Genomic DNA, 14,538 nt, shown 5'->3' with positions numbered 1-14,538 from the left:
ATCGAAGCAGCAATGCCCGACGTATGATCAATAAACAGTATAATGTTGAAGCCTCCATGAATGTTTCTGAAAGGAGCAAGAGAAAAGACGAGGCACAACAACATAAGAATGCTTCTTCAACGTCTCACCTTCCGAAAGCTCCAAGGAAGGACAACCAGACTAGAAATGCACGACCACCGAATCAACATGATGATCAGGAAGTACCTGACTTTCCTTTTCCTATTGAAGAAGTGATCGAACTACTAGAAGTCTGGGTCCAAGATGGTGTAATCAAACTACCTCCTGTCAAGAAGGAACCAACTGCAGAACAAATGAAAAACGCACGTTACTGCCATTTCCATAGGTACGTCAGTCATCCAACAAGTGATTGTATAAATTTGAAACACATATTCAAAGAGAAGGCCGACTCAGGAGAACTGAGGACTGACGGAGTGCACAGAAATCCTCTGCCAATCAGAACATTCGCACCCTCCGAGCAGCCGGTCAAGGAAGCGGTTCAATCCTTAATTAAGCACGTATGCGAGTTGTTGTACCTGTCAAAGGCACAGGGAGATGATATGTTTGATTCTCTGAACCATATTGTGTCTGGAAAGTGGCTAGCAATCCAGTAGACGCTCCCTGAACCTCCAGTCTCAGACAACGAGATGTACGACTGTGGACTTCTCACCATGGTGCATCTCAAGGAAAATGAATTCAAACGAGCATTAGTTGATGTTGGAACTTCTGTTAACATCATCCCTTTGAAAACCCTCAGAGCTGCTGGCATCACTCGACAAGAAGCAACTCATACTCCTATTTCAGTCAGAGACCACGAAGGAATCTCCAGGGAGGCTTACGATTACATCATTCTCAAGATAAGAAACGATTCAACCTGGACAGAAACTAAATTCTTCATAATTAAGGAGGATCCGGGATATGACATGATTCTTGGTAGAGCATGGATTCATGATGGAAGAATTGCTGGGGTATCTTCATCCTCAGTTGCACAATTCTCCGTCGAAGAAAGTTCTGACTCGGAAGATGATCAACCTTTCGAGCATTTGGAGAAGGTACTGGTGCTATGCGTATGAAATGGGTTGGCTCTCCTTTTTATCCCGTATCTTTGTTCTCACGTCTTGGTGTTAGCGGTAGCAATAAAGTGGGCAAGCGTATTCCAGCTATGTACTCCAGCGTTTCTCTTTCAATTTGTTTTCTTGTTTTGGGGAAAATCCTAGCCATATGTATGCCTTACATGAATATGTAGAAATATTGTTCTTCTCTTCGAATATCACTGTAGTAGTGCCGGCTACCTCATGAATAGTGACTGGTAATCGTTATTATGCAAAGTAGGTACGTACGGGTAGGTGACTGATTCCACGAGGAACTAGGCGTTAGGGTTTCTCTGAGATCCAAAAGTTGCAGTCCAAGGTGACCGAAGGTCCTTCTGCGGACATGGTCAAACAACAAGAAGCGGAGGTCGAAAGGCTATCCAAAGAGTTGGAGCTGAAACATGCGGTCCTCCAAATGACGAAGGACGCCTTCTTCGAGAAGAGAAAAACACCGTTGAATGGCTTCCTTTGAATGCACTTCTGTCTTCTAAAATTCTTCTGTTTCATTTTTTTTTGAAAGGAAAATGAAACACCTGGCTTTGTGGTTTTGATTTTCTGGATTTTTGGGTTGATAGACAAGTGTTACCTATGAGGTTTTGGATTATTATTCGGGATGAACTGTTTTAGGATGATGCCGTTTTTTGTTATGATTGTAAGTGACACAAACATCCCAGGGAAGATATGGAACCGTGAACGTTGCGTGTCGGTAGATGACATGGGATGAAACATAACATGGCTATCGGTTTTATCATTCCCGTGAAAACTTGAAATAATAAACCATGTATGTTTTCTAGGCAAGACTTACTCAGTTTTTTGGATCTGCTAACGAAAAATGAGTCAGGTGCAAGTACGAGTTTTATGAGAAGCAATTGTGGAAAGTCCCAGTCGTCCCTGAGTCACTTGATAATCGAGTCATCAATCCCTGGGCGGATCGTTTGCTTTTAACCTCTGGGAAGTCCCCAGTCGCCCCTTTCCGTGTCAGGACTGGTAACTGAGTCGTCGATACCTGAGCGGATCGTATCGGGCCGTCTGGTAGCTGAGTCGTCGATCCCTGAGCGGATCGTTTACTTCTACCGTCCTGACGTCTGGGTCGAAGTATGAGATCGAGGATTGAAAATTGACATTGTAACCAAAAGACCAATCTCCCACTGTGGTCGCCAATTATTTGAGTGTGAAAACAGTTTCTGCTGGTTTCGGTAATTTCGTGTGATGTGGGTGAGAAACAAGTATAAACCCTAAACAATGCACTGAAAGGGAGTACTTTAGATTCGAGAGATCAATCGGTACAAGTCCGGCCTACACCAAAAAATGGTCGTACCAGACTTGCTTCGGTCACAAAGTGGAGGAGAAGGGTTGGTTTTGGGGAGGGAAGCGAAGAGAGTGTTGAGACCATAATAGTTGATTCTGGAAGAGTAGTTGTTTTGACTTGTATCGGAAAGTGGAAAGCTAACAGATGGGAAGCTAGCAAATGTTTTCTGAGTGTTGTATGCTCCTGACCAGAACTTGTTGTTCGGTGGAAATAGGTAATGCATATTTATACAAGTCGAAGTGAAACGTACCCTGGTCTCATTAGGAAATGGAAAATGGGTGAGTAAATGGGAGGAGGTGGTAACCGGTAACGCTTGGAATTGATGTTCCCTAAAAGAAAGCGTTTCACCATTACTCCTTGTATTTACTAACCGCCTCACCCTTATGACACTTTCTAATAACGAGCGTAGTGTACACCGCACGCTGTAAACCTCCAAACCAATACCCAATGAGCATCCTCCAGTTTGTGAAATGTGTTGATGTCTCGTGTGTTTTCGTGGAAAACATGTAGCATGTTGTTGTTATCTGGAAAGTTGAGCTTGGGAGACTTGTCGGCTCGGTGGTGACCTTCAACGGTCGAGATTTTGCATCTTAAGAGGAAAGTAGCCGTTGATTATTGCAACCTTTCGTTTGGTATCCAGTGGCACGAAAGTATGATCAGTATGGCTTTAATATGGCCCAGTTTAGGCGCGGACAAAAGTTAGGGTTTCGGCTTTGTTTAGGCGCGACCAAACTAGGGCCAAAGGTTGCCTTGCGTTAGCTGGTAACCTTGGACGGCTAAGATCTGCATCTTAGATGAAAAAGTGGTCGTTGATTGTTGCAGGCCTTCGGCTTGGTAGCCGCATAGGGAAGGACGACATGGTATGGAGCGGCAAGGTGGTTGGAATGCCATTGGCACATGTGGCATGGCATGCCTTGGCGTGGTTTGGCGTGGCCAAAACTAGGGTTTTGGGCCAAAGGTTACCATGCGTTGTTTGGCGACCTTGGACGGCTAGGATTTGCATCTAGGATGGAAGGATGGTCGTTGATCGTCGCACGTCTTCGTTTTGGTAGCCGCATAGGGAAGGCCGACATGGTATGGCGCGACAAGGTGGTTGGCATGCCATTGGCACATGTGGCATGGCATGCCTTGGTGCGGTTTGGCGTGGCCAAAACTAGAGTTTTGTGCCAAAGGTTACCATGCATTGTTTGGCGACCTTGGACGACTAGGATTTGCATCTAGGATGGAAGGGTGGTCGTTGATCGTCGCACGCATTCGTTTTGGTAGCCGCATAGGGAAGGCCGGCATGGTGTGGAGCGGAAAGGTGGTTGGAATGCCATTGGCACATGTGGCATGGCATGCCTTGGCGCGGTTTGGCGTGGCCAAAACTAGGGTTTATGGCCAAAGGTTACCATGCGTTGTTTGGCGACCTTGGACGGCTAGGATTTGCATCCAGGATGGAAGGGTTGCCGTTAATCGTCGCACGCCTTCGTTTTGGTATCCGTATAGGGAAGGCCGGCATGGTGTGGCGCGACAAGGTGGTTGGCATGCCATTGGCACATGTGGCATGGCATGCCTTGGCGCCGTTTGGTGTGGCTAAAACTAGGGTTTTGGGCCAAAGGTTACCATGTGTTGTTTGGCGACCTTGGACGGCTAGGATTTGCATCCAGGATGGAAGGGTGGTCGTTGATCGTCGCACGCCTTTGTTTTGGTAGCCACATAGAGAAGGACGGCATGGTGGGTCCAAGGCCAATGGCGTGGATAGCTTGGGATAGTGGGGCCAAGGGTTTGGTACAGATGACTTGGCATGGTGGGGCCAAGATAAAGTGCGGTTGGCTTGGCATGGTGGGGCCAAGGGTTTGGCATGCCATTGGCGCATGGTGCGGATAGCATGGTTGGGGCCAAAGGTTTGGCATGATTTTGGCGCATGGTGTGGCTAGCATGGTTGGGGCCAAGGCAAGGCGCGGTTGGCTTGGCATGGTGGGGCCAAGGGTTTGGCATGCGATAGGCGCATGGTGCGGCTAGCATGGTTGGGGCCAAGGAAAGGTACGGTTGGCTTGGCATGGTGGGGCCAAGGGTTTGGCATGCCATTTGTGCACGGTGTGGCTAGCATGGTTGGCATGCCTTGGCGCGGTAGACGTGGATGACATGGTTGGCATGCCTTGGCGCGGAGATGTGGCTGGCATGGTTGGCATGCCTTGGCGCGGAGATGTGGCTGGCATGGTTGGCATGCCTTGGCGCGGTAGCATGAGAATTAGGGTTTGGCATGTACGAAGATGATGTCGGTCAATACGAAGGGTTCTGCCGTGGAACATGACACATGTATAAAAAAAAGGTACCCTGGTAATTCTTACCTAGTTATGTTGAATGATTCAATAAATGGCTAGTGGTTGTAGTGACGTCACGTCAGATGTAAGGTTTTGCAATTTTAACCCTAAGCTAAAAACCACCATCAACACTTATATAATTAAAATATCACAGGTTATGCGTTAATCAATCACAGTTGTTAAATCCAACCTTGTTTGTTGGATAGGACTTGATTAATCTTGGATATTGGTCTTTGGTACCTTCCAACAACTCTCACGGTATAATCAGAACTACAGACTCATTTCTGTCTATCTTTTGATTGAATTGAGAAAGAGATAAAACTTTTTAATATTCCTTGATTGGGTTGTTAATCTTAAAATTCTATCAGAGTTTAGTCCATACAGATTGACGAACGAAAAAGTTCGGTGATGTAGTATCCCACGAGTTTTCAATTGGTATCAGAGAAGAAAAACACACTAAGACCTCATAAGTATGTGTTTGAAGAAATCTGATTGTTATGGATAGAAGTGTTATCTCTATAAACGTACCTCCAGTCTTCGATGGCTCGAATTACTTATGGTAGAAAATTGTTAGGCGTGCCTTTTTACAATCTCGTGATTTTCAAACATGGGTTCGATTTATAAACGGATACGATTCTCCAATGGTTGTAGTTGACGGTGTAACCATTGCGAAAGACATAGCTAGATATATTGAACCCGATATACTTGCTGTAAAGCAAAAGCCTGACGGTTTAAACGGTATCATCCATGCCATAAGCCCAGATCTTCAACACCATGTGACAACATGAACTAAGTCTAAAGATGCTTGGGATATATTAGCAACCGTATTTGAAGGGAATACCTCTGAGAAAGAATCTAGGCTTCAAAACCTAAGTTCTAATTGGGAAAACCTTTGTATGGCTGACGAAGATTCGTTTGATGAATTTAATTACAAAGTGTCAGAAATCGTAAATGCATCTTTTATGTTGGGTAAGACTATTCCTGAAAAGGACATTGCGATGAAAATTCTCCGATCTCTACCATCTAGATACGATTCTAAGAAACACACCATCGTTGAAGGAAATAACCTTGATACACTTTTCAGGAACACTCTAGTTGGAAAGTTAAAGATCTTTGATCATGAATATAAATCCAAAGACGGAAAGGATAAAAAACACTAAAAAACACTGAAATACTTAACAAAGTTAAAGATCTTTGATCAATATTGATAACTTTGTTGATGATTCTTAATCAAAAATTTTGGAGGAGATGATGGATTTTTCAATTACTAATGAAAATTATTATTCAACTGTTTCAGGATCTCAACTTTTCCTAGCATCTTTTACGGTTATGGTTCCTGGATCAACCTTCAATTTGGCATGTCCTTATCATACCATTAAGGGTCTCGGACTCTCTGAATGTTCCAAGTACAAAAACACAAATTAAGTTATGTCCACAAACTACAACGGAGAGCAAGTCGCTGGGATAACAAGCTTAAACTTGTTCAAAAGTTCATTCCATCCGAGGTATGTAATTCCAACTCTTCTCCTAAAATGTTGATCTCTAAGGAAAAGATTAGATATCTCAAAAAAAAAGAGCTCAATCAAAACGACCTCTAAAGAAGGATGTTATTAAATCCGTAGAGGAATCATGTGGTGAGCCAACTGCTGTTGTGTTAAAAGTGCATCTCTCATATGCCCGAAAAAGAGACAAGAATTGCACAACCGGGCTTCAGAGTCAAACTACTCTAGTTTGTATTGTTTAAATATTATTACTTGAATTTCCATCTTTTCCATTCACCTTACTCTATTTTTCAAGTAATGGTATTGAAACAATTTTACCCTATGCAAACAAAGGAGGATAAAATTGATATTTCCACCCTTCTAAGTTTGGTTGTTGTACGAGAACCTATTTAGTTTTGTATATAAGCGTTCCTTAACCCTGCATGTTGATACCCTTCTTCTTCCTTATTGGAAGTCTTTCACAAGAAGATTGTTTGTAGAGCAGTTTCTCGCAAACTCATATTCAACATGGTGGCTCCAAGCAATTCTCATGAAAATAAAGTTCCCATGGTTATTGATTACTCATCAACCATGAAGGAAAAATAGATCTCTCGTCCTAGTGATTCATCTTTAAAAAGGAAAAGGAAGAACATGAGGAAACCTAAGTGATACATGTGTATCTTCCTCTCTCCGGGAACTAGTGATCCTCAAGACGAATTGAGGATATAATTGTAATTTATGAGGAATTAATGATTTAAGGCAGTATTCATAGATAAGGAAATATACCTATAAAATGAATGTTTCCTAGACAAGGTAATATTTCTAGATAAGGAAATATATACTTAGAAAAGGAATTATTCCTAGATAAAGAATATTCTAAGACAGGGTAATATTCATAGATAAGGAAAATACCTAGAAAAGGAATTATTCCTATATAAGGAAAGAGATTCCTAGAAGGTTTGGGAAAACGTTAAAACTATAAATAGAGATGTTTAGCTCATAGCTAAGACATCTAGAGTGTAGTTTGTGATACATACACACCTAGATCAGAGAGGGAGGTTTGTGAGACAAATCACCTTGAGAAAAGTTTGTGAGGCAATACTAGATTATTGTAAAAGCAAGCTTAGTAAAATAGTTTAAGGTTATCCACTTTTTAGTGAGATTGTGAGCGTAACAAAGAGAGAATTGTAATAGTTTTCTTGTTCTGTTTTCTTCGAATCCATTTTCTAGTGTGTTCTGTTTTCTAGTTTTGGTCTATTATTATTTTGAATTCCGCCTCTATATTAATAGTCGCCAAGGTACAGAGATCAAAACGTAACAACCCAAATCCTCAAAGGTTCTTTGTTGTTCTCGAAGAGATAAGGAAGACTAGGATGAAGTTGCAGGTGATTAAAGTTGTCGTACAAATATCTCTGATGATTCAAAAGGCGCTTGTCATACAGCCATCGAAAAGGTTTGAAGGAGTTAACTCTTTTATTCATGAACCGTATGTTCTGTTACCGTTGAAAACAATGAGTTCGGAGACGACGAAGAATTTTTTAAGGATCATAATATCCAGAAAACTTCTCGTGAGAATTTATTTTTATGTTCGGGAAGGATAACTAGGGTTTGGTGTAGCATATTTTGTGAGTACACGAGCTATTTCCAACGATTTTCATTTTGCATGTTTTTAGGCTTATTTATTTAATTTCTAATTGTTTGGAAGATGATTTTGCAGTATTTAATATTATTAGTTTTATATATTGCAATAATTTTATAAGATATATGTTCTCGTGAATTGAGATGGTATCTTATACTCTCAAAAGTTAAATCTATTATGTCTTTATGGATTTATTGATAAAAAAATAGAATGAACTCTTTGAGATATTCCGCATTATTGATCTTTCCCTGATCCATTTTATGTGAAAGTACTGTATTCACTTCGTAAGTTCTTGCTTATGGTATATACATATTTTTCGAAACATGAGTTAAAGCTTTACTTGTTATTCAAACAATTTATTGTTCTACATGATCAGTTGAAAATAGACTTGAAAATGGTATGTGTGAGATTACCATTTCTCAGGAATGATTTGATTCGATCTATATTAGTCATGTGAAAATAACCTCGTACATTTTATATGATATGAGTTAGACAATCATTTGATGTTAACTTGAGATGTTTCGTATTGATTAAGTAATCATTTGAGAATTAATTGGAACTAGTGGTACGTGTGAGGTTACCATCATCGTCTTCCAAGGATGTTTCAAATCGATTGCCGAGATTTTTAGAACTACTATTGAAATTCTGGATGCATGTTAGTTTGCAAGCTCTGTTTGCAAACTGATGGAACTAGGTGGGTCCGGAAATTTTGTTCACAAACTGTGTTTGCGAACTGGTTTAATTGTGAGGACCCGTAATTATTGTTCACAAACTGTGTTCGCGAACAATTACACTAATTGATGTCCGGAACTATTGTTCGTGGGTATAAAAAGTAAAAAACTATTTATTTTTGCAGAGAGTAAAATGCATTCTACATGTAAAACTAACATCATTGATTCTCTGTATGCAATATTGATTATGTGAGCATACAAGAAACTATATCAAGAAGAGGGATAGTTTTGAAGGTTCAACTCCGAGATTCCTGAGATGGAGCCATCACACATTATGCAATAAACTTGTAAAAGATTTTCGGAATAAAGTTAAGAATGGATTAGATATGTCTTGGTTTAACCATCAGGTAAAAATAGTTCTTTCACTCTCTTTATGTTTCCTATTACATGATTATGAAATATACAATGACATTCCAGTTTTTTTGTGTCAACAATAGAAGTTGATCACAGTTTATGGGGTCAACAACCAAAATTGACACAAATAAATTAGAAAAATTCAAGATTTTGTGTGTCAACAATCAAAGTTGATTCCATTAAATGGTACCAACAACCAAAGTTGACACAATAACTGAAATGTACCCCAGTTTTTTTGTATCAACAATGGGAGTTGATCCAATTATATGGAATCAACAACCAAAGATGACACCATAATAAAAGAAATTTCACTGCAAACAGACTAACATAGTATTTAGCAACAACTTCATATACGTCACACATCACAAGGGGGTTGCACCCCCGAGTGAAAGATATATTAAATGTAGAATATGAGAAAATAAAGTAAAAGCTATTTTTTTGTACATAAAATATTTTGCTTAACTGTATTGTACGCTGGTTTGCAGGTTCATGAAGATTTTGTTGATCTAGTGTCACCAGAAGAATCATATTGTATTTGATTGACCTATCAGCACCCGTACGTCAATTAGACGAAGAGAGGTAGAAGAACCAGGTGCTAGAGGAAGAGAACTTTTTTCTTGAATGTGACAAGCATGAAATCACTTATGAGAGAAGGGATCAAACGAGAACATTTGTCGACTACACGATCTTCTTGAGAGATCTAATTGAGAAGAACAAAGACATAATTCCATTGCAACCTGGAGATTTGAAGAGACTTGATGGTATTGACAAACACATGAGGGATCGTAAGAAAAAGGAAAACATCATAGAGAAAGCAAGATCAGCAAATACCCAAAAGCAGTTTGATAAAGTAGCTGCAGATATCATACAAACTGACCTCACTCTGAATCCAATCGGAGAATCATCCGGAAAGCAGGATGAAAGTTACTTGAATAATGCAGGTGACAACCCACAAACATATGAAATGAATGTGGATAAAGAACCAGAAGCAAGTCAACTCAACGTGTCGTTGTCAGATGCAACTGCAAGTAACTTGGAAAGGTTCTTTGCGAAGGGTTTTGAAAGCAGAATGAAGTTCCAGGTTGACCCATTTGTTCAACAATAGTTTGGCGCACTGGAAGATGGGATTCGATAAAGCAAGGAAAGAAGCACACTTCAATTAAAAAATAAGACAAGAAGCATACCTTCAAATCAGCTATGTCATCGCAGACATTGTAATTTCAGTTCCATTCGTAGACGATGAGAAGGTAGAAGATGAGAATGAAGTTCAGCACGATGATAAGAGTACAAACATGGAGGGAGTGGAGTTGATGGGAAATTTAATGGTTTATTCAACTCCTCTCATCACAACTGTACATCCAGTTGATTCTGCCTATGTGCTATCGGCACAACACCAAACTTTAATGCAATAACTGCTGTATTAGAGGATACTCCGACATAGGGAACGAAAGATGATATTTTTACCACTCCAGCAGAAGAAGACGTGTTATAAGGTTTGAAGGTGATATAGAATGTAGATAGCATATTGATGACGAAGAATCAGACAACCAATGCGATGATTCTGAAGCAACGCATAGCGAAAAAAGTTTGTGCAACACTATTGAAAGAGGCGTGAAATATAACACAAGGTCGAGGAAGGAGTGAAGTGATATGGGAGAGTATACACCTAAAGGTAAAGCTACAAAGAAGGAGGCATGCGGGAAAAAAGCAAAGAAGGAGAAGAAGGGGGAGCTGTTAACATAATAATCAACCTAGATGACTGCATTGATGTAACTACACCTGAACAAATAAAGCTCAAGAAGCCCGAAAAACTAGTGCTCTGGAAATCCTTCACTGAGAGAGAAGAAAAGCTCCTTCGTCCATTCTTTGAGAATGCGACAGAAAGGTATGAAACTCTTCATTAACTTATTTCATGATAATAGTATTTTCATTTGGTTATTTTTGAAATTGCAGAGACAGAGCTTACAGCTTCTATTTCTGCAATGAGGTGGAAGGAATCGTCATTGGAAGGCACATTCATTGTCTGATTGATAACACCAACATTAACAACGATTGTTGATTACTACATCAACATCCTGCAGTCAAAAATAGAAAATCCACGTAAACTGAGCTAGTACAACAAGAAGCACTTAATTCTGTCTACAAGTGCATATGTAAGTAACGAAGAACTCTTAATCTAGTAAAATGAGATTTCCAGTTCCCTTTTAAACATACAAGAAAATAGGTATAAAAAATCTATCTTTTCAATAACTTGATACATCAAATAGGATAACAACTTATTTTAGGTCTGTAGATGGTAGTTGACAATGACATCTTATTTAGGTCAGTTTTTTTGTGTATCAACAATGGAAGATTATGCCAATAACTGGAGTCAACAACGAAAGTTGACACAAATTACTGTAAAAAATATTACAATACAGTTTTCTTGTATTAGATAATGCAAGTTGACCCTCCTGAATCCAGGAATACTAGTTTCCAGATTATAGTGTCAACAAACCAAATTTGACATAACATTTATGATACACTTGTTATTATCTAATTCAACAAATTTGACAGCAAATGTTTAATGCCGCAATAGCCAGCAAAGATGTCAAGAAAGTAGAAAAAAATGGGATTGCACAAAGGATAAGGCGGGATTACACAGAAGATGTTAAAGATACCTACCTTTTCATACCAATGTACCTGACTGACTCAAGAAATAAAACATACCATTGGGTGGTGATTGCACTAATAAAAGGTAGATGGCTAATGTTGAACTCCAGTACTCACCATCGAGGATTCAATAGCCAATATACAATGATGGTAAAACCTTTAACCGATGTACTCAATGAAATGGGGAAAAAAGATGCCGAAACAGGCAACATTTGACCACTACCACGTACCAATACATGAGGGTTTGGACTATGCAATGCACACTTGCATGTACATGAAGTGTTTATTTAAGAGAGGACACTGCAAGGACTTAACTGAAACGAGAGAATTACATGAGAGGTTGAACAGGAAGAGAGTGAAGATGGCAACAAGGTTGTTGGAGGAACTGGGAGCAAGGAAGCCGGAACAACCTCCTCATTCAGTTGCAGAATTTAGAGAATACAACAACTTACCGACTCAATGGAAAAAATGAAGGAAGACCGAGAACTTACTGACTCGGTTCAAGAAACAATCAGTTTACAAGACTCGGCTGAAACATTAGTATTATTAAGTAAATGTAGGTCTGCTCATTGGTATGAAAAAAATAATAATCTTAGTTACTATATAAAATGTTTGAAAGTCTGTTTATGGTCTGAAACAATTTGAATGCTATATTTAGTGATGGTTTGTTATGAATTACTGGTTTACAAGATATTCTAATTGTTGCTTATATCTATCTATCTATCTATCTATCTATCATAATGAATGAATGATTGGTTTGTTATCAAGTAAATGAATTGTTACTATTAAAGATTGCATGTATGTACAACTAATGGAGTTAACTTTTGTATACAGACGCAACCATGCAAAAAAAAATTTTTATCCAGTAATGTGGAATCAACAATGGAAGTTGATCCTAGAACAACGGGGTAAACAATAGTAGTTGACACATAAGTCTAGCTATTTTCCTGTAAGAACTAATAAACCTGGAACCTTCAAACTGACATATCCTTAAGAAAAAAAATGGGATCAACAAATTGAAGTTGATCCCAGAGAACTGGAATCCAGGGACTGATGTGTTTTCAAAGTTGTTGTAGTAATAAGATTCGTTCAAGACTTGTGAAAGCATATTTTAGACTTAATTTTAAATAAAAATATAGGGAACTTGAATAAAAGTGATATGAAAAATATGGAGAGACTGGGGCTATGGATTCCACTAATTACCAATATCAAAGTGATTTTATATTCTGTAGTTATAATTATGCAAATCCTTCATTCAAATTGATTCTAAATATTGCAAAAGTTGATTTTTTTAGAAATAGCAATTGTAAATCGAAAGTATGGGACATCAAAACCCTAGGCTAGCATGCTCCATCAATTGAAATAACAATTGTTTAATAAAAACCATTTTTTTCTATTTATTTATCAAGGCAAATAATAATATAATAATTGCATAAATTAAATAAAATAGAGATTACCACATTTTATTGGCGAAATAGCTTCCTCCGTCGCCCTAGAGGATGGGTTTAGCTCATCATTGTATAAACTTACTCAAAGTATTGATTCATGCTCAAAATTTGTTTACAAAGATGAAATGGAGAGAAAATAATGAAAAATCGGGTGTTTGCAACGTTTATAATTGTTGCAAAACACTGTTACAAAGAACGATAAAAAAGAACTATTGTTGTTGTATCTCTGCGACCCTCGTGTGTCTGTCGTTGTCACTGTTGATAAACGACTGCTTCTGGTGGTCTTTTGTTCTTCGTGTTCTTCTTAGCAGCAATAGAAAAGTTTTCTCTGCAACATGATCAATCTCCTCTATTGTTACTCTAAACTCTCCCAAATTCTCCAGACCGCTTCTATGTGATCCTAGGAACCTATTTATACCCAGTAGCACCAAGAAATCTCGCTATAACTCAAGATAATTCTCTCTTAACTCGGCCTTGATGAAAAATATTCTGGGAATATTTTCTTCCCTGATTTAGCTTCTCACGCTGTTTCCCCACGCCAAATTACTCTCAACGCATCCAGTCATTGTCCAGAAGTGTTCCAACATGCAGCAGCCACGCGAAAATCTCTTGGTCACTCAATCAGGACTCGGAATGGAAAACCAACCCGTGATGCTCTGATTTCATATCTTGGGTTATCTAGCCAAATTTGATCGAAACAAACACCCATACCAGCTCTGTTAGGACATATCACAACTACCCATGAAGTTTCAGCGATTGAATCGCACAAAAACTCCTCCAAAATCCGACCGAAAAATCTACAGTGAAGTGAATATTTTTCCCGCCATTTTTTATTTTTGAAATGTTGAAGATGAAGTGCCCCTATCCTTTTACGGGGTGCGAATAGCATATGGGTGCTGAGGACAAATTTTGGTGCTGAGGATGAATTTGGGCTACGCATAACCTTGGGTGTCCCTTAGCCAAATCTGGGGTCCGTATAGCAAATGTCCTCTAGGGGTCCAAATAGCACTTTTTGAGCAACTTTTTCCACACAAGTGTATTTCTCCAAAAAGACCTACACAAACATAAAAACACCAAAATAAGTACAAAATAAAGCACTAGCAATACAGACACTGAGGACAATTCAGACACAAAAATGTGTCTATCAAATACCCCCAAACTTATTATTTGCTAGTCATCGAGCAAATCTAATCTAGAAAATAAAAATGACTACACTAAGCCGTTAAACCACTAGGTGTACCTAGTGGCGGAGTGTTGTCTCCGGAGGGTTTACCAGAGGTGTACCCACAAAACCTTTACTCCAGACCCTAGCTATCTACGCAGAACCTTGGAAAGAACTAAAGAATCTCCTTGGTTGGCATACTCTCATTGACTATAGGAGGAAGTACCCTGATGCGAAATTCCAATTGCTGTACACGAGTTTGCACTCGGCATACTAAAATTCATATATAAGTGACAGAGCTCTACTCAGATAGTTTCTGTACATCATAATCGGAGTCAAACAATCACACGGAAAGATTAAGAAAATGG

The sequence above is a fragment of the Papaver somniferum genome, chromosome 2, assembly GCF_003573695.1.
Source record: "Papaver somniferum cultivar HN1 chromosome 2, ASM357369v1, whole genome shotgun sequence".
In the NCBI taxonomy this organism is placed as follows: Eukaryota; Viridiplantae; Streptophyta; class Magnoliopsida; order Ranunculales; family Papaveraceae; genus Papaver; species Papaver somniferum.
The sequence above is the reverse complement of the archived record's forward strand: the minus strand, read 5'-3'. Positions refer to the sequence as shown.